This window comes from Hordeum vulgare, chromosome 3H (genome assembly GCF_904849725.1).
Source record: "Hordeum vulgare subsp. vulgare chromosome 3H, MorexV3_pseudomolecules_assembly, whole genome shotgun sequence".
Lineage (NCBI taxonomy): Eukaryota > Viridiplantae > Streptophyta > Magnoliopsida > Poales > Poaceae > Hordeum > Hordeum vulgare.
This window is the reverse complement of record NC_058520.1, coordinates 551,829,830-551,852,893: the sequence shown is the minus strand read 5'-3', so window position 1 is coordinate 551,852,893 and position 23,064 is coordinate 551,829,830.

Sequence of the window (23,064 nt, the reverse complement as noted above, 5' to 3'; positions counted from 1 at the left end):
GTAGCAAAAAAGTGCGTCTTCATAGGATACCCAAAAGATACAGTTGGGTACACCTTCTATCTCAGATCCGAAGGCAAAGTGTTTGTCGCTAAAAGCGGAGCATTTCTTGAGAAAGAGTTGATCTCGAAATAATTGAGTGGGAGGAAGATAGAACTTGATGAGGTTGTAGAACCTTTGCTTCAACTAGATGGTGGCGCAGGACAAAAAGAAGTTTATGTCAAAGCTACACCAGTTGAAGAGGAAGCTAATGATGATGATCATGAAACTTAAAATCAAGTTGTTATCGAACCTCGTAGGTTCACAAGGGCACGTACTGCTCCTGAGTGGTACAGGAATCCTGTCTTATCAATCATGTTGTTAGACAACAATGAATCTAAGAGCTATGGAGAAGCAATGGTGGTCCCAGATTCCAACAAATGGTTAGACACCATGAAATCTGAGATAGGATCTATGTATGAAAACAAAGTATGGACTTTGGAAGTATTACGGGAAGGGCGAAAGGCCATCTAGAACAAATGGATCTTTAATAAGAAGATGGACGCGGACGATAATGTGACCATCTATAAAGCTCAAGTTGTGGCAAAGGGTTTTTCACAAGTTCAAGGAGTTGACTATGATGAGACTTCCTCACCCGTAGGGATTCTTAAGTCTGTCAGAATCATGTTAGCAATAGATGCATTTTTCGATCATGAAATTTGGGAGATGGATGTCAAAAAAGCGTTCCTTAACGGGTTTCTTAAGGAAGATTTGTATATGATGCAACCACAAGGTTTTGTCGATCCAGAAAATGCTGACAAAGTATGCAAAGTCCAGCGATCCATTTATGTACTGGTGCAAGCATCTCGGAGTTGGAATCAACACTTTGATGAGGTGATCAAGGCGTTTGGGTTTATACAAGTTTTTGGAGAAGCTTGTATTTACAAGAAAGTGAGTGGGAGCTCTATTGTGTTTCCAATATTATATGTGGATGACATATTGCTGATTGGAAACAATATAGAACTTTTGGGAAGCGTGAAGGATGACTTGAATAAAAGTTTTTCAATGAAGGACCTGGGAGAAGCTGCTTACATATTAGGCGTCAAGATCTACAGAGATAGATCAAGACGCTTGATAGGACTTTCACAGAGTACATACCTTGATAAGATTTTGAAGAAGTTCAAAATGGAAAAATCCAAGAAAGGGTTCTTGCCTGTGTTACAAGATATAAAGTTGAGTAAGACTCAATGCCCAGTGAGTGCAGAAGATAGAGAAAAGATGAGTGTCGTCCCCTATGCTTCAGCCATAGGGTCTATCATGTATGCAATGCTATGCACAAGACCTAATGTCAGCCTTGCCATCAGTATGGTGGAAAGGTTTCAAAATAATCCAGGAATGGAGCACTCGAGAGCGGTCAAGAATATTCTGAAGTACTTGAAAAGGACTAAGGAAATGTTTCTCGTTTATGGAGGTGACGAAGAGCTCATTGTAAAGGGTTACATTGATGCAATCTTCGACACTGAACTGGATGACACTAAGTCACAAACCGGATACGTATTTATTCTTAATGGAGGTGCGGAAGCTGGTGCAGTTCCAAGAAAAGCGTCGTAGCTGATTCTACATGCAAAGCGGAGTACATAACTGCCTCGGAGGTGGCTAAAGAGGGTATCTAGATGAAGCAGTTCATGACAGATCTTGGGGTTATGCCGAGTGCACTGGATCCAATAAATCTGTTCTGTGACAACAGTGGTGCCATTGCTCTAGCCAAGGAACCAAGGTTTCACAAGAGGACCATACACATAAAGCGATGCTTCAATGCCATCCGCGATTACATCAAGGAGGAGGACATAAATATTTGCAAAGTACACACGGATCTGAATGTTGCACACCCATTGACTAAGCCTCTTCCACGAGCAAAACATGATCAACACAACAACCCAATGGGTATTAGATTCGTTACGTTGTAAATCACATAGTGATGTGAAGCTAGATTATTGACTCTAATGCAAGTGGGAGACTGCTCGAAACATGCCCTAGAGGCAATAATAAAATAGTTATTCTTATATTTCCTGTTTCAAGATAATCGTTTATTATCCATGCTATAATTGTATTGAATGGAAACACAAATCCATGTGTGTATACATAGACAAAACATTGTCCCTAGTAAGCCTCTAGTTGACTAGCTCGTTGATCAAAGATGGTTAAGGTTTCCTAGCCATAGACAAGTGTTTTCACTTGATAATAGGATCACATCATTAGGAGAATGATGTGATGGACAAGACCCAAACTATGAACGTAGCATCTGATCGTGTTATTTTATTGCTATTGTTTTTTGCATCTCAAGTATACATTCCTATGACCATGAGATCATGTAACTCACTGACATCGGAGGAATGCCATGTGTGTATCAAATGTCGCAGCATAACTGGGTGACTATAAAGGTGCTCTGCACGTATCTCCAAAGGTGTCCATTGAGTTAGCATGGATCAAGACTGGGATTTGTCACTCCGTATGACAGAGAGGTATCTCGAGGCCCACTCGGTAATACAACATCACAAACAATGCCTTGCAAGCAATGTGACTAAAGAGTTAGCCATGAGATTTTATATTACGGAATGAGTAAAGAGACTTGCCGGTAACGAGATTGAAATAGGTATAGAGATGCCTACGATCAAATCTCGGGCAAGTAACATATTGAAGGACAAAGGGAATGTCATACGGGATTAACTGAATCCTTGACATAGAGGTTCAACCTATAAGATCTTCGTAGGATATGTAGGATCCAATATGGACGTCAAGGTCCCGCTATTGGATATTGAACGGAGAGTGTCTCGGTCATGTCTACATAGTTCTTGAACCCGCAGGGTCTGCACACTTAAGGTTCAATGACGTTTCGGTATAGTTGAATTATTGATGTTGGTAACCGAATGTTGTTCGGAGTCCCGGATAAGATCCGGGACGTCACGAGGGTTTTCGGAATGGTCCAGGGACAAATATTGATATATAGGAAGTATCCATTTGGCTTCCGGAAGATTTTCGGGCATTACGAGTAAAGTACCGGAAGTGACGAATGGATTCCGGAGTTCCACCGGGAGGGGCCACCCACCCGGGAGGGAACCAAAGAGGCCCAAGGGTGGTGCACCATCCCCTAGTGGGCTAGTGGACAACCCAAGGAGGCCTATTTGACCAAGAGAAGAAAGGAAAGGAGAGGAGGGGCAAACCAAATTGGGGAAGGGAGTCTTCCTTCCAAATCATATTGGAGGACGACTCCTCCTCCTTTCTTGCGCCGACCGAACCCTAGGGCTTTGTCCCTAGGGTGCCACCCCTCCCTCCCACCTATATATGGTGGAGGTGAGATAGGCTTTTGGCACCTCAAGCCAAGGTGCAGCCCTCTCTCCCTCCACCACTTCGTGACACCTCGTAGCTAGTTCGGTATGGTACGAAGAAGCCCTGCCGGAGTAGCTCCATCACTATCACCGCCACGCCTCATGTTGTAGGAGAATTCAGCTACCTCTTCGTCTCTCTTGCTGGATCAAGAAGGCGGAGATCGTCATCGAGTTGCACGTGTGCTGAATGCGTAGGTGTCGTCCGGTCGGCGCTAGATCGGGCGGAGTTCATGGGACGGCTTGCGATTTGGATCGCAAAGACGTTCGACTACATCAACCGCATTTCTTAATGCTTCCCGCTTAGCGATCTACAAGGGTATGTGGATCCGATCTCCCCTCTCATAGATGATCATAACCATGGATAGGTCTTGCGTGTGCGTAGGAATTTTTTTTGTTTCCCATGCAACGTTCCCCAACAAGCTCTACTGGGGAAATGTGAGAAGCATCCTCTCAACATCCAAGTCATCCGAAGAGGATGAATCCTGGAGCAGAAACTTCTCGCACATGCACAAGTCCATCTCCGACGGTGGCTCTTTGATACGTCCCAAACGTATCTATAATTTCTGCTTGCTCCATGCAAGTTTTGGGTGGTATTGCTGTTGGGGAACGTTGCATGGGAAACAAAAAATTTCCTACGCACACGAAGACCTATCATGGTGATGTCCATCTATGAGAGGAGATTTGGATCTACGTACCCTTGTAGATCGCACAGAAGGAAGCGTTAAGAAACGCGGTTGATGTAGTGGAACGTCTTCATGTCCCTCGATCAACCCCACGAACCATCCCACGATCCGTCCCATGAACCGTCCCGCGATCCGTCCCACAAACCGTCTTGCGATCTGTTGCACAAACTGTCTTGCGATCCGTCTCACGATCCGTTCCGATCTAGTGCCGAACGGACGACACCTCCGCGTTCAGCACACGTACAGCTCGACGATGATCTCGGCCTTCTTGATCCAGCAAGAAAGACGGGGAAGTAGATGAGTTCTCCGGCAGCGTGACGGTGCTCCGATGGTGGTGAGGATCTACTCCTGTAGGGCTCCGCCCGAGCTCCGTAGAAATACGATCTAGAGGAAGAACTATGGTGTCTAGATCTGAGTTGCACATGGCAAAAAGTTGTCTCAAATCAGCCCTAAATCACCACTATATATAGGAGGGAGGGAGGGGAGGAGGCAGCCTCAAAACCTCAAGGTTTGGCCGAAATTGGAGGGTGGAGGAGTCCTACTCCAATCCTACTTGGAGTAGGATTCCACCTTCCCACTTGGAAACTCTTTCCACCTTGTGTTTTTTCCTTCTCAAACCTTATGGGCCTTAGTGGGAACTTATTCCAATCCAATAGGGGCTGGTTTATCTCTTCTCATAGCCCATGAGACCCCTCCCGATGGTCCCCGACACCCCTCCCGGCACTCCCGGTACACTACCGATGAGCCCGAAACTTTTCAGGTGACCAAAAGAGGACTTCCTATATATTAATCTTTACCTACGGACCATTCCGGAGCTCCTCGTGACGTCCTGGATCTCATCCAGGACCCCGAACAACTTTCAGTTACCAACCATATATAACTCAACTATACTAAAACATCGCCGAACCTTAAGTGTGCAGACCCTGCGGGTTCAAGAACTATGTAGACATACCCCGAGGTACTCCTCGGTCAATATCCAATAGCGGGACCTGGATGCCCATATTGGATCCTACATATTCTCTGAAGATCTTATCGGTTGAACCTCAGTATCAAGGATTCATATAATCCTGTATGTCATTCCCTTTGTCCTTCGGTATGTTACTTGCCCGAGATTTGATCGTCGGTATCCGCATACCTATTTCAATCTCGTTACCGGCAAGTCTCTTTACTCGTTCTGTAATACAAGATGTCGTGACTTACACTTAGTCACATTGCTTGCAAGGCTTTGTGTGTGTTGTTGTATTACCGAGTGGGCCCCGAGATACCTCTCCGTCACACTGAGTGACAAATCCCAGTCTTGATCCATACTAACTCAACGGACACCTTCGGAGATACTTGTAGAGCACCTTTATAGTCACCCAATTACATTGCGACGTTTGATGCACACAAGGTATTCCTCCGGTGCCAGTGAGTTATATGATCTCATGGTCATAGGAACAAATACTTGACACGCAGAAAACAACAGCAATAAAAGGACATGATCAATATGCTACATTCATAGTTTGGATCTTGTCCATGACATGATTCTCCTAATGATGTGATTCCGTTATCAAGTGACAACACTTGCCTATGGTCAGGAAACCTTGACCATTTTTTATCAACGAACTAGTCAACTAGAGGCTCACTAGGGACAGTGTGTTGTCTATGTATCCACACATGTATTTGAGTTTCCAATCAATACAATTTTAGCATGGATAATAAACGATTATTATGAACAAGGAAATATAATAATAACTAATTTATTATTGCCTCTTGGGCATATTTCCAACAATTGCTATGTGTTTTGTATACTTTAATACCTTTTTCAACATATTCGGACTAACCTACTAACTCAGTGCACCCAGTGCCAGTTACTGTGTGCTGATGTTTGTGAATTGCTGGTTTATACCCATACTTACAGTGCCCGAAAAATTCCACAAAAATATATAAAAAATCAGCGTTCCAGAAGACTCCATACGACCGAAGGAGGGCTAGAGGGGGGTCACCAGGACCCCAGGCGCCCTGGTGGCGCGGCCTGCCCCCTGGCCGCGCAGGGAGGCTGTCTGGGTGGGCCCCACCCCCTTTGGTGCCCTACCTTGGCTCCTATTTTTACCCCCGTGGAGGAAACCCTTATTCGGGAACCCTTTTCTCCAGCAGCAATTCCGATCTCCGCCGCCATCGCCAACAAGTTTTGGGGGACAAGAATTCTTGTGTCGGCACCCTGCCGGGACAGGGAAGTGCCCCCGGATTCATCTCCATCGACGTTGCTTCCTCCCTTCATGAAGCGGGAGTAGTTCCTCCTCGGGGCCGAGGTCTTCGACAGTAGCTATGTGGTTAATTCCCTCTCCCATGATGTGATCTTGATTGTGATCATAGGCTATGTTAACCTAGGGTGATCCCATGATGTTTCCCCTTCTTCTATGTATTGGATTGATGTACTCACTTGATCTTATCTAGTATAATCCCCGAGACCATGGTGACAGCAGTCTATTGGACATGGATTAGAAGAATATTTTCATGAGTGATTTCCTCTTTTGTGAATTGATTGAATATTGAGAGTCTCTTGGTGCTTGTCTTTGACTATACTTGAGATACGTTCTGGTGATTGTGGTACTCTATTTGGATGGCCGCGGTGACATTGGGAAATCCATAGATGAGAACTACGAACTCCGAGGTGTGCTTTTGTAGCCCTACACAATTCTCGTCCTCTCTTGATCACAAACGAATGACCTGCCAGTACGTCTCCATTGCATGTTTTAGTGGAAATATCATGTGATTAGACTATGTTAATGTTGTTGGGAGTTGCCACTAGTGAAAGTATGAAGCCTATGCCTTGTTTCTCACCATTGTTACACCATTTATGCTCACTTTTGTCACTTGCTACCTTGTTGTAATTTTTATTATAGATTTATATTACCTTGCTTTGCCACACCTATCACCCATATTTTACCATCTCTTCGCTGAACTAGTGCACCTATACAATTTACCATTGTATTAGGTGTGTTGGGGACACAAGAGACTTCTTGTTTCTTAATTGCAGGGTTGCTTGAGAGAGACCATCTTCAACCTCTACTTCCCTGAGTTCGATAAACCTTAGGTCATCCACTTGAGGAAAATTGCTCCTGTCCTACAAACCTCTGCGCTTGGAGGCCCAACATAGTCTACAAGAATAGAAGCGTGCGTAGACATCAAGCTATTTCTGGCGCCGTTGCCGGGGAAGTGAGTGCTTGAAGGTATATATTTAGATCTTGCAATTAAATATTTTTGTTTCTTGTTTTTATTTCACTAATTAGGCTTAATGGAAAACAACAAAAATATCAGAGAGCTTTATAAACTTTATCTTGAACTAAGACATGAAGTGTTTGAGGAGAAAATTTAAAAGCTATGGAACTTTATTATTTGCATAACAATTATGATGGTGGTAATGTTATTAGTATGCTTTCTTTGAATATCAATATTGCTAATGACATGGAAAGCTCTAAGCTTGGGGATGACGGGTTTGATGAACATGATATTTTTAGTCCGCCAACTTTTGAGGAGAAAATTTGCTTTGATGATACTATGCTTCCTAAATATGATGATTACCATGATGATAATGATTGCTTTACTCTCACTATTTCTAATAAGAAATATTTTGCTTATAAGAAGAGTAATGATACTTTTATGCTTTTGGATCATGGAAATAATGCCTTATGTGATAGTTATATTGTTGAGTTCATCCATGATGCCACTGAAATTTATAATGATAGGGGGAGACATGGTTCTAAATATCTAAAAAATAAGAACTTTCCCCTCTTTATGTCGAAGATTTTGAAGTTGCACTTGTTTTGCCTTCCTATGCTTATTGCTTTGTGCTTCAATGAATTATTCTATTGCAATATTCCTATGCATAGGAAGCATGTTAGACTTAAATGTGTTTGGTATTTGTTTCTTAATGCTCTCTTTTGTTCTACAACTCTTATTCCAACGAGAGCATCATTAAAATCTTAAGCCTATCTTTATGCCAAGTTTTAGCCTCCGATTGCAAGAAAGTACAAAAGTTGTGACTTGCTGTCCATAAGCAGATTCTGTCTGCTTGACGGAAAAATTCACTAAAAATCACAGGATCAACTTTTTGATCTGAAGTTTTTTGAAAATTTTCTCTATCAATTGTCTTTCTGGCGTCTCTTCTCAGTTTTTTGATTTGAGTTGCAGAAGTGCCCTGAAAAAAATTATTTACTACCTGTGGTCTATTTTTAACAGATTCTGCCACGTTTTGCGTTTTCATCGTTTTGCAAATCTTAAGCTTGCTTTTTCTTTGCAAAAACTTTTTGGCAATCTTGAGAAACAATAGCTCTTCATGAAAATCTTTATTTACAGTGGAGAAAATATATTTTATTATGGGTACTAACCACTCTAATCAGCTTATGATGAGTTTTGTTTGAAGGGAGTTTTGAAGTATGCGATGGAAGATGATCAAAGAAGATCCAGGAGTGTCAAGCGCTCAAGATTGGGAATTCCCCCATGCACTCCCAAGAAATATTCAAGGAGACTCAAGCGTCTAAGCTTGGGGATGCCCCCGTGCATCCCCTTCTCCATCAACAATCATCAGTTCGTCCTTCTCCATGCTATATTTTTATCACTTCATATGTTATGTGCTATGCTTGGAGCGTCCCGCTCTTTACTTTTTAGTTTGTTTTAGTTTTGCTTGCTGTTCATAACAAGTTGGACCCTAGCCTTATTTGTTTGGGGGAGAAACATGCTCCACTCCACCATAGAACACAACATAGGTTTTCATGCTTAACTTTTTGTGTGTTCTTTATCTTTTCATAGCTGCTATCATGCTTAGCTCTTACTTTCCACGCTTTATCTTTTTAAGAGATTTTATTTAGATGCTTTTGGAACTCTCTTGAGTTATCATACTTATCTTGTTTAGAGAGTTGGCTTGTTGCACTGAGTTGTGTGTCTTGCATGAGTAGGTAAATGAGGTTGCTATTTAAGTATAGTAGTAACTTGCAATAGTTTTGAGGTATTGATTTGAGTAATGTTTGGACTTTTGGTGTCAAGAGCTTGAGCCTATTAGTGATAAGTGTCGTATTTTGGGAAATCCATGTGTATTTTCAAAAAAAAAAAGTTAAGAACTCTAGCTACTAGATGGATTGCTAACCTCTGAAGGGGTTGGAATATATAGACTACTCTCACGTTATCATGGGTCGAGGATGCACAAGGATAACCAAACCCCCAAACACTCCTCCTTGGGGTACTTGTCTCTTTGTGAATCTCCTGACTAGATAGAGAGTTACCGATGATAAGTGCATGAGTTCTTCGGACTAATGTGAGTATTCGAGTGTTGGCACTTCCACCATCCATATTTTGCTCGCCTATTCGGTACCGTGCATTGCCCTTTCTCATCTTGAGAGTTGGTGCATACTTACCCAGTGCATCCAAACCCTTTGGCATGATATGTTCTGTCATCATAAGCCTCATTATATCTTTCCTCAAAACAGCCACGATACCTACCTATCAAGGCATTTCCATAGCCTTTCCGAGATACATTGTCATGCAACATACATCATCTCATGACTTGATCTTCATGTGATACATGCTTTTTCTTGATCGTAGAGCCACATGCTAGTTGGGCCTTGCCCTTATCATTGCTACATGACGCGCTAGTTTCATTGCATATCCTGCTACACTGGCAGAGGCATACATTTGCATACATCATGATAGTTTTTCATTTGTCTTTATGTTGAGTATTTCCTATAAAGTGTGAAGATCTTCTTTTTACTCTCGTAAAACATAGAGTGTTGCCCTTAAGCGAGGAAAATGTCCCAAAGAGGTAAGCTCATTTACCACGTATGATCCAAGGAAGACTCAAGCGTCTTAAGCTTGGGTATGCCCCGAAAGGCATCCCCTCTTTCGTCTCCAACGTTATCGATATATCTTACTTGGAGCTATATTTTTATTCATAACATGATATGTGTTTTTCTTGGAGCGTCATTTTATTTTGTTGTTATCTGTTATCTGTTATTTTATAATCTTGTTTTTCAATAAGAAGTTCCAAGAATTGCCTTTAGAATGCTTGAATTGCATGTGTGATGTGTTATGTACAAAAACATAAACTTTTGCTGTAGTATTTGAATTATCATATTTTACTGGAACATGGATAGTTTCTAAAATTTATACACAGTACTTTCATACAAATTATTTATTACTTACTAAATTTACAGAATTTTGGGTGATACAAAAGTGTAGTTTTTATATAAATTGCTACACACTGTTCTGTTTGGACAGATTGCTATCATAGTTTTGTTATCTACTTATCCTATAGTTTCCATAGCTTATATTGGTAGATATAAATTTTGGAAATGGTAGTATACAATACCTAATGTTTGAAAATTATGATGCAACTTGTCTTGGCAGTACATAAATAGTTGATTTATGCTTATGTGCACTAACCTATCTCACGAGTTCTTTTCAAGTTTTGTGTGGATGAAGTTTTTGAGACTTAGGAGAAACCGGGATATGAGAGGATTGAACGAGATACAAGATATCAAGCTTCGGGATTCCCAAGGCACCCCAAGTAAATATTTCAAGAAGTATCAAGCATGTAAGCTTGGGGATGCTATGCATCCCACCTCTCTTCATCAACAACTATCGATTAGCCTATGTTGAGCCTAAATTTTTATTTTTCCACATGATATGTGATATTCTTGGAATGCATTTTTTTAGTTTGTTGTTTGAATAAAATTATCAGATATGAAAATCTTTATTGAGAGAGAGTCCTCAAATAGCTACTTGATTGTTTAACCACTCATTGATCTTCACTTATATCTTTTGAGAGTATTTTGATTGTTTGCTCTTGTGCTTCACTTATATTATATGCATAAATTATTGAATGAATTGAATACCATGAGGTGGAAATTATATGTTCATTTCATGCCTAGTAGTAGCTTCACATTGTGTTTAGAAAGTGAAATCTTTTGAAGCTTGACAATCACAATATTGGTCATACAAGCAATTCATGAATGATTGATATAAGGAAGAGAACTTTTACATATAAATATATTATCTTGGACATCTTCTATGATTGTGAATACCCATTAATTATTTTCAAACTTGAGAAAATTAGTTTAAGTTGGACAAGGAAGACAATTTAATGAGTTATGGTTGGGTATATTTGCATAGAAGTTATATTGTTATGGATCCTCCAACATGTGGTGTTTGCTTAGGATCTTTTGCTAGCCAAAAATTCGTACTAAGTAGAGATAGTACTTCTGCATCCTTAAACCCAGTTTCTTGCCATGAGTGTTCACCATACCTACCTATGGATTGAATAAGATCCTTCAAGTATGCTTTCATCGGTGCAAAAAGGCAATAAAACTTGCTTCTAAATGTGTTTGATCATTTAGTGTAAGAGAAAAACGAGCGTTGCACAAACTTGTGATGGCAAAGTAATAAAAGCGATAGACTGTATAATAAAGGTTGCTATCATGAGGGGCAATATAAGGTGATGTTCTTTTGCATTAAGGGATTGTGCATACAAAACCAAAAAGCGCATGCCAAGCTCTGCTTCCCTGTGCGAAGGGCCTATCTTTTTTCCTTTCAGTATTTACTTTTATGCAAGAGTCAATAGTATGCATTCTCATTTCAACCTCAATTACTATACAGTTGGCAAGCATCATGTGGTGGGAAAAGATCTATGCACATATGGACAGTCAAATATATTTGATCATGACTTATTGTTGTTGACAATTATCCCTATCTTTCTCTGTGTTTGATGGATGCCATTTATTCTAAAAATATGCTTTGAGTACTAGCAATCATAGAAGACTATATGATGATTGAGTATGTGGAGCTCTTACTTAGACTTTGTTGAGAATAAGTTGAATTGCAATTGTTTGGTGAGTAAGAACATAGGTTGTTAAGTTTCAAGAGAGTCCATTGTTTGAACCATAACATGTGAATTGGTTGGTAATTTATCATGATGAGTTTTATGAGAAAGAGTTGTTGTTATGATGCTAGGAAAAGTGGTTGAAATTATCATTGATCAAACTTATGTACTATGCTAGCATTCACACTTCATAAATTATTTCTTTTATCATTTACCTACTCGAGAACGAGGAGGAATTAAGCTTGGGGATGCTGATACATCTCCAACGTATCGATAATTTGTGAAGTATTCATGTCATGTTGGCTATGTTTACAATATTTTTTTATGGTTTTGCTGCACTTTATATGATTTATTTGGAACTAACCCGTAATGACGTTGTTTTCAGCAGAACTACTGTGGTGTTGTTTTTTGTGCAGAAATAAAAGTTTTCGGAATTGGACGAAACTTTTTGACATTTTTTGGAAGAAAAGAGAAATACTGGAGCAAAGAACCACCAGAGGGGGCCCTTGGTGCCCACTAGACATGAGGCCGCGCGAGCCCCCTCGCATCGGTTGATGTCTAGTGGGCACCTCGTGGCCCATCTTGGTGTTGGGGAACGTCGCATGGGAAACAAAAAAATTCCTACGCGCACGAAGACCTATCATGGTGATGTCCATCTATGAGAGGGGATGTGTGATCTACGTACCCTTGTAGACCATACAGCAGAAGCGTTAGTGAACACGGTTGATGTAGTGGGACGTCCTCACGTCCCTCAATCCGCCCCGCGAACCATCCCGCGATCAGTCCCACGATCTAGTGCCGAACGGACGGCACCTCCGCGTTCAGCACACGTACAGCTCGACGATGATCTCGGCCTTCTTGATCCAGCAAGAGAGACGGAGAGGTAGAAGAGTTCTCTGGCAGCGTGACGGCGCTCCAGAGGTTGGTGATGATCTTGTCTCAAAAGGGCTCCGCCCAAGCTCCGCAGAAACGCGATCTAGAGGAAAAACCGTGGAGGTATGTGGTCGGGCTGCCGTGGAAAAGTCGTCTCAAATCAGCCCTAAAACCTCCGTATATATAGGTGGGAGAGGGGGAGCCTTGCCTTGGGGCTCAAGGAGCCCCAAGGGGGTCAGCCGAGCCAAGGGGGGAAGGTCTCCCCCCCCAAACCGAGTCCTACTTGGTTTGGTGGGTGAAGTCCTTCTTTCCTTTCCCACCTCCTCCTTTTTTTTCTTTTCTCTTAGATTTTCTTCCTATGGCGCATAGGGCCTTCTTGGGCTGTCCCACCATCCCATTAAGGGCTGGTGTGCCACCCCCAAGGCCTATGGGCTTCCCCGGGGTGGGTTGCCCCCCCCCCCCCGGTGAACTCCCGGAACCCATTCGTCATTCCTGGTACATTCCCGGTAACTCCGAAAACCTTCCGGTAATCAAATGAGGTCATCCTATATATCAATCTTCGTTTTCGGACCATTCCGGAAATCCTTGTGACGTCCGTGATCTCATCCGGGACTCCTAACAACATTCGGTAACCAACCATATAACTCAAATACGCATAAAACAACGTCGAACCTCAAGTGTGCAGACCCTGCGGATTCGAGAACTATGTAGACATGACCCGAGAGACTCCTCGGTCAATATCCAATAGTGGGACCTGGATGCCCATATTGGATCCTACATATTCTATGAAGATCTTATCGTTTGAACCTCAGTGCCAAGGATTCATATAATCCCGTATGTCATTCCCTTTGTGCTTCAGTATGTTACTTGCCCGAGATTCGATCGTCAGTATCCGCATACCTATTTCAATCTCGTTTACCGGCAAGTCTCTTTACTCGTTTCGTAATACAAGATCCCGCAACTTACACTAAGTTACATTGCTTGCAAGGCTTGTGTGTGATGTTGTATTACCGAGTGGGCCCCGAGATACCTCTCCGTCACACGGAGTGACAAATCCCAGTCTTGATCCATACTAACTCAACGAACACCTTCGGAGATACGTGTAGAGCATCTTTATAGTCACCCAGTTACGTTGTGACGTTTGATACACACAAAGTATTCCTCCGGTGTTAGTGAGTTATATGATCTCATGGTCATAGGAACAAATACTTGACACGCAGAAAAACAGTAGCAACAAAATGACACGATCAACATGCTACGTCTATTAGTTCGGGTCTAATCCATCACGTGATTCTCCTAATGACGTGATCCAGTTATCAAGCAACAACACTTTTTTCATAATCAGAAGACACTGACTATCTTTGATCAACTGCCTAGCCAACTAGAGGCTTGCTAGGGACAGTGTTTTGTCTATGTATCCACACATGTAAATGAGTCTTCATTCAATACAATTATAGCATGGATAATAAACGATTATATTGATACACGAATTATAATAATAACTATATTTATTATTGCCTCTAGGGCATAATTCCAACAGTCTCCCACTTGCACTAGAGTCAATAATCTAGCCCTCACATCATCATGCGAATTACATTGTAATAAATCTAACACCCATACAGTTCTGGTAATGATCATGCTTTGCCCGTGGAAGAGGTTTAGTCAGCAGGTCTGCTACATTCAGATCCGTGTGCACTTTGCATATATTTACGTCCTCCCCTTCAGCGTACTCGCGGATGAGGTTGAAGCGTCGTTTGATGTGTCTGGACTTCTTGTGAAACCGTGGTTCCTTAGCTAAGGCAATGGCACCCGTGTTGTCACATAACAAGGTTATTGGATTCAGTGCGCTTGGCACCACTCCAAGATCCGTCATGAATTGCTTCATCCAGACACCCTCCTTAGCCGCCTCCGAGGCAGCCATGTACTCCGCTTCACATGTAGAATCTGCTACGACGCTTTGCTTGGAACTGCACCAGCTTACCGCACCCCCATTAAGAATAAATACGTATCCGGTTTGCGACTTAGAGTCGTCCGGATCTGTGTCAAAGCTTGCATCGACGTAACCTTTTACGGCGAGCTCTTCGTCACCTCCATACACGAGAAACATCTCCTTAGTCCTTTTCAGGTACTTCAGGATATTCTTGACCGCCGTCCAGTGATCCACTCCTGGATTACTCTAGAACCTACCTGCCATACTTATGGCCAGGCTAACGTCCGGTCTAGTGCACATCATTGCATACATGATAGAACCTATGGCTGAAGCATAGGGGACGGCGCGCATATGCTCTCTATCCTCATCAGTTGCTAGGCACTGAGTCTTACTCAATCTCGTACCTTGTAAAACTGGCAAGAACCCTTTCTTGGACTGTTCCATTTTGAACCTCTTCAAAACTTTATCAAGGTATGTGCTTTGTGAAAGTCCTATCAGGCGTTTTGATCTATCCCTATAGATCTTAATGCCTAGAATGTAAGCAGCTTCTCCTAGGTCCTTCATAGAGAAACTTTTATTCAAGTAATCCTTTATGCTCTCCAAAAACTCTACGTTGTTTCCAATCAGTAATATGTCATCCACATATAATATTAGAAACGCCACAGAGCTCCCACTCACTTTCTTGTAAATACAAGATTCTCCAACCACTTGTATAAACCCAAAAGCTTTGATCACCTCATCAAAGCGTTTGTTCCAACTCCGAGATGCTTGCACCAGTCCATAAATGGATCGCTGGAGCTTGCAAACCTTGTTAGCATTCTTAGGATCGACAAAACCTTCGGGTTGCATCATATACAATTCTTCCTTAAGGAAACCGTTAAGGAACGCCGTTTTGACATCCATCTGCCAGATTTCATAATCGAAAAATGCAGCTATTGCTAACATGATTCTGACGGACTTAAGCATCGCTACGGGTGAGAATGTCTCATCGTAGTCAACTCCTTGAACTTGTGAAAAACCCTTTGCCACAAGTCGAGCTTTATAAACGGTCACATTGCCGTCAGCGTCCGTCTTCCTCTTAAAGATCCATTTGTTCTGAATAGCCTTGCGGCCCTCAGGCAGTACCTCCAAAGTCCACACTTTGTTCTCATACATGGACCCTATCTCGGACTTCATGGCTTCTAGCCATTTGTTTGAATCTGGGCCCACCATTGTTTCTTCATAATTTGCAGGTTCATTGTTGTCCAACAACATGATTGATAAGACGGGATTACCATACCACTCTGGAGCAGCACGTGGTCTCGTCGACCTGCGTGGTTCGACAGAAACTTGAACCGGAGTTTCATGATCATTATCATTAACTTCCTCCTCAACCGGCATCGCAACGACAGAGGTTTCCCCTTGCCCTGCGCCACCATCCAGAGGGATGAGAGGTTCGACAACCTCGTCAAGTTCTATCTTCCTCCCACTCAATTCTCTCAAGAGAAACTCCTTCTCGAGAAAAGCTCCGATTTTAGCAACAAACACTTTGCCCTCGGATTTGAGATAGAAGGTGTACCCAATTGTCTCTTTTGGGTAACCTATGAAGACGCACCTTTCCGCTTTGGGTTCCAGCTTTTCAGGCTGAAGCTTTTTGACATAAGCATCACATCCCCAAACTTTAAGAAACGACAACTTTGGCCTTTTGCCATACCACAGTTCGTATGGTGTCGTCTCAACGGATTTTGATGGTGCCCTATTTAAAGTGAATGCAGCTGTTTCTAATGCATAACCCCAAAACGATAACGGCAAATCGGTAAGAGACATCATAGATCGCACCATCTCTAATAAAGTACGATTACGACGTTCGGACACACCATTACGCTGTGGTGTTCCAGGCGGTGTCAACTGTGAAACAATTCCACATTGTCTTAAGTGAGCACCAAACTCGAAACTCAGATATTCACCCCCACGATCAGACCGTAGGAACTTGATCTTCTTGTTACGATGATTTTCAACTTCACTCTGAAATTGCTTGAACTTTTCAAATGTTTCAGACTTGTGCTTCATTAAGTAGACATAACCATATCTACTCAAATCGTCAGTGAAGGTGAGAAAATAACGATATCCGCCGCGTGCCTCTACGCTCATCGGACCACACACATCGGTATGTATGATTTCCAACAAGTCACTTGCACGCTCCATTGTTCCGGAGAACGGAGTTTTAGTCATCTTGCCCATGAGGCATGGTTCGCACGTGTCAAGTGAATCAAAGTCAAGTGACTCCAAAAGTCCATCGGCATGGAGTTTCTTCATGCGCTTTACACCAATATGACCTAAGCGGTAGTGCCACAATAATATGGCGCTATCATTGTTAACTCTAACTCTTTTGGTCTCAATGTTATGTATGTGTGTATCGCTATCAAGATTCAATATGAACAATCCTCTCACATTGGGTGCATGACCATAAAAGATGTTACTCATAGAAATAGAACAACCATTATTCTCTGACTTAAAAGAGTAACCGTCTCATAATAAACAAGATCCAGATATAATGTTCATGCTCAACGCAGGCACTAAATAACAATGATTCAAGTTCATAACTAATCCTGATGGTAACTGAAGTGAAACTGTGCCGACGGCGATTGCATCAACCTTGGAACCATTTCCTACGCGCATCGTCACTTCATCTTTCGCCAGCCTTCGTCTATTCCATGGTTCCTGTTTCGAGTTGCAAATATGAGCAAAAGAACCGGTATCGAATACCCAGGCACTACTACGAGAGCCGGTTAAGTACACATCAATAACATGTATATCAAATATACCTGATTTTTCTTTGGCCGCCTTCTTATCTGCCAGATACTAGGGGCAATTCCGCTTCGAGTGACCCATACCCTTGCAATAGTAACACTCTGTTTCAGGCTTAGGTCCAGCTTTGGGTTTCTTCGTCGGATTGGCAACAGGCTTGCCGCTCTTCTTTGAATTACCCTTCTTGCCTTTGCCGTTTCTCTTGAAACTAGTGGTCTTATTCACCATCAACACTTGATGCTCTTTACGGAGTTCAGACTCTGCGACTTTCAGCATCGCAAACAACTCGCCGGGAGACATGTTCATCCCTTGCATGTTGTAGTTCAACACAAAGCCTTTATAGCTTGGCGGCAGTGATTGAAGGATTCTGTCAGTGATAGCCTCTTGCGGGAGTTCAATCCCCAGCTCAGCTAGACGGTTTGAGTACCCAGACATTTTGAGCACATGTTCACTGACACACGAGTTCTCCTCCATCTTGCAAGCATAGAATTTATCGGAGGTCTCATACCTCTCGATCCGGGCGTTCTTCTGAAAGATAAACTTCAACTCCTGGAACATCTCGAATGCTCCATGATGCTCAAAGCGACGTTGAAGTCCCGGTTCTAAGCCATACAAGACTGCACATTGAACTACTGAGTAGTCCTCCTTACGTGCTAACCAAGCGTTCTTAACATCCTGATCAGCCGTAGCGGGTGGTTCATCTCCTAGCGCAGCATTAAGGACATAATCCTTCTTCCCAGCTTGTAAGATTAGCTTGAGATTACGAGCCCAGTCTACAAAGTTGCTTCCATCATCTTTCAACTTAGCTTTCTCTAGGAATGTATTAAAATTTAGGGTGACTGTCGCGTGAGCCATGATCTACAACACAAATATATTCAAAGTGGACTTAGACTATGTTCAAGATAATTAGAGTTTAACTTAATCAAATTATTCGCTAAACTCCCACTCAAAAAGTACATCTCTCTAGTCATTTGAGTGGTTCATGATCCACTTACACTAGCTCAAGTCCGATCATCACGTGAGTTGAGTATAGTTTCAGTGGTAAGCATCCCTATACTAATCATATCATCTATATGATTCATGATCGACCTTTCGGTCTCATGTGTTCCGAGGCCATGTCTGCACTTGCTAGGCTCGTCAAGCTTAACCCGAGTGTTCCGCGTGCGCAACTGTTTTGCACCCGTTGTATGTGAACGTTGAGTCTATCACACCCGATCATCACGTGGTGTCTCAAAACGACGAACTGTAGCAACGGTGCACAGTCGGGGAGAACACAATTTCGTCTTGAAATTTTAGTGAGAGATCACCTCATAATGCTACCGTCGTTCTAAGCAAAATAAGGTGCATAAAATGATTAACATCACATGCAATTCATAAGTGACATGATATGGCCATCATCATGTGCTTCTTGATCTCCATCACCAAAAGCACCGGCACGATCTTCTTGTCACCGACGCCACACCATGATCTCCATCAACGTGTTGCCATCGAGGTTGTCGTGCTACTCATGCTATTACTACTAAAGCTACATCCTAGCAAAATAGTAAACGCATCTGCAAGCACAAACATTAGTATAAAGACAACCCTATGGCTCCTGCCGGTTGTCGTACCATCGACGTGCAAGTCGATATTATCTATTACAACATGATCATCTCATACATCCAATATATCACATCACATGGTTGGCCATATCACATCACAAGCATACCCTGCAAAAACAAGTTAGACGACCTCTAATTTTGTTGTTGCATGTTTTACGTGGTGACCATGGGTATCTAGTAGGATCGCATCTTACTTACGCAAACACCACAACGAAGATATATGAGTTGCTATTTAACCTCATCCAAGGACCTCCTCGGTCAAATCCGATTCAACTAAAGTTGGAGAAACTTGACACTTGCCAGTCATCTTTGAGCAACGGGGTTACTCGTAGCGATGAAACCAGTCTCTCGTAAACGTACGAGTAATGTCGGTCCAAGCCGCTTCAATCCAACAATACCGCGGAATCAAGAAAAGACTAAGGAGGGCAGCAAAACGCACATCACCACCCACAAAAACTTTTGTGTTCTACTCGAGAAGACATCTACGCATGAACCTAGCTCATGATGCCACTGTTGGGGAACGTCGCATGGGAAACAAAAAATTTCCTACGCGCACGAAGACCTATCATGGTGATGTCCATCTACGAGAGGGGATGTGTGATCTACGTACCCTTGTAGACCGTACAACAGAAGCGTTAGTGAACGCGGTTGATGTAGTGGAACGTCCTCACGTCCCTCGATCCTCCCCGCGAACCGTCCCGCGATCAGGCCCACGATCTAGTGCCGAACGGACGGCACCTCCGCGTTCAGCACACGTACAGCTCGACGATGATCTCAGCCTTCTTGATCCAGCAAGAGAGATGGAGAGGTAGAAGAGTTCTCCGGCAGCGTGACGGCGCTCCGAAGGTTGGTGATGATCTTGTCTCAACAGGGCTCCGCCCGAGCACCGCAGAAACGCGATCTAGAGGAAAAACCGTGGAGGTATGTGGTCGGGCTGCCGTGGAAAAGTCGTCTCAAATCAGCCCTAAAACCTCCGTATATATAGGTGGGAGAGGGGGAGCCTTGCCTTGGGTCTCAAGGAGCCCCAAGGGGGTCGGCCGAGCCAAGGGGGGAAGGTCTCCCCCCACAAACCGAGTCCTACTTGGTTTGGTGGGTGGAGTCCTTCTTTCCTTTCCCACCTCCTCCTTTTTTTTCTTTTCTCTTTGATTTTCTTCCTATGGCGCATAGGGCCTTCTTGGGCTGTCCCACCAGCCCACTAAGGGCTGGTGTGCCACCCTCAAGGCCTATGGGCTTCCCCGGGGTGGGTTGCCCCCCCGATGAACTCCTGGAACCCATTCGTCATTCCCGGTAACTTCGAAAACCTTCCGGTAATCAAATGAGGTCATCCTATATATCAATCTTCGTTTCCGGACCATTCTGGAAACCCTCGTGACGTCCGTGATCTCATCCGGGACTCCTAACAACATTTGGTAACCAACCATATAACTCAAATACGCATAAAACAACATCGAACCTTAAGTGTGCAGACCCTGCGGGTTCGAGAACTATGTAGACATGACCCGAGAGACTCCTCGGTCAATATCCAATAGCGGGACCTGGATGCCCATATTGGATCCTACATATTCTACGAAGATCTTATCGTTTGAACCTCAGTGCCAAGGATTCATATAATCCCGTATGTCATTCCCTTTGTCCTTCGATATGTTACTTGCCCGAGATTCGATCGTCAGTATCCGCATACCTATTTCAATCTCGTTTACCGGCAAGTCTCTTTACTCGTTCCGTAATACAAGATCCCGCAACTTAAACTAAGTTACATTGCTTGCAAGGCTTGTGTGTGATGTTGTATTACCGAGTGGGCCCCGAGATACCTCTCCGTCACACGGAGTGACAAATCCTAGTCTTGATCCATACTAACTCAACGAACACCTTCGGAGATACCTGTAGAGCATCTTTATAGTCACCCAGTTACGTTGCGACGTTTGATACACACAAAGTATTCCTCCGGTGTTAGTGAGTTATATGATCTCATGGTCATAGGAAAAAATACTTGACACGCAGAAAACAGTAGCAACAAAATGACACGATCAACATGCTACGTCTATTAGTTTGGGTCTAGTCCATCACGTGATTCTGCTAATGACGTGATCCAGTTATCAAGCAACAACACTTTGTTCATAATCAGAAGACACTGACTATCTTTGATCAACTGACTAGCCAACTAGAGGCTTGCTAGGGACAGTGTTTTGTCTATGTATCCACACATGTAAATGAGTCTTCATTCAATACAATTATAGCATGGATAATAAATGATTATCTTGATACAGGAATTATAATAATAACTATATTTATTATTGCCTCTAGGGCATAATTCCAACAGTCTCCCACTTGCACTAGAGTCAATAATCTAGCCCTCACATCATCATGCGAATTACATTGTAATAAATCTAACACCCATACAGTTCTGGTAATGATCATGCTTTGCCCGTGGAAGAGGTTTAGTCAGCGGGTCTGCTACATTGAGATCCGTGTGCAGTTTGCATATATTTACGTCCTCCCCTTCGACGTAGTCGCGGATGAGGTTGAAGCGTCGTTTGATGTGTCTGGACTTCTTGTGAAACCGTGGTTCCTTAGCTAAGGCAATGGCACCCGTGTTGTCACATAACAAGGTTATTGGATTCAGTGCGCTTGGCACCACTCCAAGATCCGTCATGAATTGCTTCATCCAGACACCCTCCTTAGCCGCCTTCGAGGCAGCCATGTACTCCGCTCACATGTAGAATCTGCTACGACGCTTTGCTTGGAACTGCACCAGCTTACCGCACCCCCATTAAGAATAAATACGTATCCGGTTTGCGACTTAGAGTCGTCCACATTTTCAAGCATTGCAATACCGTTTATGCTCACTTTTGTTACTTTCTACCTTGCTGTTTTTATATTTTCAAATTATAGAAATCAATATCTACTATCATTGCTACATTTCTATCATCGTCTCTTTGCCGAACTAGTGCACTTATACAAATTACAATTGTATCTGGTGTGTTGGGGACACAAGCGACTTTTTATTATTTGGTTGCAAGGTTGTTTGAGAGAGACCATCTATATCCTATGCTTTCCACGGATTGATAAACCTTAATTTATCCACTTGAGGGAAATTTGATATTGTCCTATCAAACTCTACGTTTGAATGCTCAAAACGAGTCTACAAGAACAAGTTGCATAATAGACATCACCTCCCCAACATAGATCGAGAGAAGCTTGCGTTCGATCGGTTTTAAGAACCTTGTGGAAGGTTCCTAGCCAGCTTTGGGACCTTCTATAATGTTTTGAAACTCTTTTTTTCTTTTCCGGGGTTTTCTTTTTTTGTGTGTGTTTTCCTTTTCTTATTTTTGGTTATTTTAACTCATAAATTTAAAACATTGATCGCAATTACATAACCATTTTTCTCATGTTAAAATTGTTTAAATATACAAAAAAATCATAAATAGTTTTCTTTTCAATAAAATGGTAGCAATTTCAAAATTTGACATTATTTTGGAACAAATGTTCACTTTTTGAGAATGTTTAAATTTTTATTCCAATTTGAACTATTGTTCATGAACATTTTTTCCAAATCCTTGATTCTTTTTTGAAATGCGCAAATAATTTTTGGATTCATGAACTTTTTTCAGATTTGTGCGATTATTTTTAATTCATGAATATGCTTTAAATTTATGATAATTTTTCAAATTCTAATCATTTTTGGATTCATGAATAAGTTTTCACATCGTTTATCATTTTTGAATTCATGACTAATTTTAAAATACATAATTTTTTTAAATGGGCAAGAAATATTTTAAATACTAGAGAAAAATTCTAATTTCTGGATTTTTTTTTCGAATCGGAGATTTTTTTTTAGAATTCATGAGATTTTTTTGAAATACGCAAATAAGTTTTAGATTCATGAACTTTTTTCAGATTTGTGTGATTATTTTTAATTCATGAATATGCTTTGAATTTACGATTTTTTTAAAAAAATTCTAGAACCTTTTCTGGA